This window comes from Pteropus alecto, unplaced genomic scaffold, assembly GCF_000325575.1.
Source record: "Pteropus alecto unplaced genomic scaffold, ASM32557v1 scaffold63, whole genome shotgun sequence".
NCBI lineage: Eukaryota > Metazoa > Chordata > Mammalia > Chiroptera > Pteropodidae > Pteropus > Pteropus alecto.
The window spans coordinates 6,029,436-6,031,203 of record NW_006434897.1 but is presented as its reverse complement, the minus strand read 5'-3'; the positions used below and the strand labels follow the sequence as shown (position 1 = coordinate 6,031,203).

At 41.8% G+C, this 1,768-nt stretch overlaps 1 protein-coding gene across 2 annotated transcripts in view; it reads left to right on the top strand.

Annotated features, from left to right (window-relative positions):
* The window catches only part of UNC5C (unc-5 netrin receptor C), a 326,377-nt gene that overhangs the window by 304,896 nt on the left and 19,713 nt on the right, over window positions 1–1,768 (top strand). The window lies entirely within an intron of this gene.

Sequence of the window (1,768 nt, the reverse complement as noted above, 5' to 3'; positions counted from 1 at the left end):
TCTCTAATCTCCATTATCCATAAATACTGTCTTTGGCATCACCCCTTCCAAATATCTCCCCTTTCTTCAGGTCTACCCTACTCCTCACTCATACTCTTCCCAACTCAGTAGTTCTGTATTTCACACACAAAGGAAACAGTTGGAGAACTTTAAAAAAGACCAACTCCGGGATCCCAACCCAAAGGCTCTGATCTAATAGGTCTGGGTATTGGTTTTTGTTTGTTTGTTGCACTTCCTGGGTAATTCTATTGTGTAGCCAAGATTCAGAACTATGATCCAAAACACTTTTACAGATCTTTTTGGAACTTTAATCCTATTAAGGACAAACTTTCCTATATCCTCAAATCATTTTCTTCCCCATTCTTTTACTTGTTCGCATTAACCACAACTGGAACTTCCAAGTAACATGGCATCCCTCATGACCATTGCAGTGAGGACCACACCCTCTAACAACAAAGCCAAGAGGAAAAATGCCAATGGTTCTCATACCCCATAACCATTCCTGGTGCTTCACTCTACTTCCCAGTTTGTTCTCTGCTCCGTTATTCTTTATTCTGTTACTGTGTTATTTATTATGCATTTCAGCCCCTTAGTGCACAATCCCCTTAGTATATATCCCCACCTTAGCAGTACCTGCCTCATGGTCTTTCTTTCCACTCATTTTATTCCCAGCATCCTCTCAAATTCAAAATCACCACTTAATCATGGTTCCTTTGCCCAAACTTATTCTAGTAGACTTCACATCACCCCGCATTATCTATCCACCAGGGTAGACACACTCTAGATTTTATCCTCATTAGCAACTGCATCCAACTCTGCTTGCTGAGATCTCCACCTGTCAACCACCCACCCCTCCTCTAACCATAACCATCTGACTTTCTATCTCTCATACACAAAGATGCATGCAAGCTACACTTTGTTCTTAAGGAAGAACTTCCTCAACCTTTTGTGTTCTATTCCACAAACCCTCATCTGCTCTTACCCGTATATACAGGGAGCTTACGCCCACTCTGAAATCTCCCATCTGAAGCTGCTACAGGTTTTTCTGATTCCCATAACTAAAGATGACCTCCATTGAACAAGCCCTCCACTTCTACTTCCAGGCTGTTGAGTTGCTCTAAAAAAATCATAAATTTCTAATTGAGTCTATCGCACTTTCAATATATTTATTATAAGCTGTGCTTCCTTTGTTTCTCCACAATCCTTTCATTTCTCTGCTTGACTCATTAAATTTCACAGAGCATTTCTTCCATATCTCTCCTGCTCTCTCAAAGTCCCTACCTGTGTCACAGCCCCTTCATGGTTAGCAACGACCTAACTTCTATTGTACCACCCAAGGGACAATCCCTCAGCTGTTGTCCTTTACCCTTGAAACCTTTTTTTCAGCCTCTTCTCATCTAACCTGGGCTCTGATGAAAAGGATTTCTACTTCCTTGTTTGTGCTTTAAGATGCCACCTCCATCTCCAGCATGGCAAATGATGCCCTAGAATCGGTCTCCATAGACTTGATATGTTCTTATAGCTACTGTACTGGGGATTCTTTCTGAACTGTAGAAAGCCTCCGGAAGGTTGCACTGGGACAAAGAGGGAAGCCCAGTGGAGCACTTATTCTCAGGGCTCAGAACCGCACAGTCCGGAGAGCTATTAGAAAAAAAAACGATGTCTGGAGCTGAACATAGAGAGAATATTAATTCTCACTTCTTATCATATGTGCTTATATTGTCCATGTGGATGGAGGGGAAAAAATAGATACCACCATCAGTCTCAA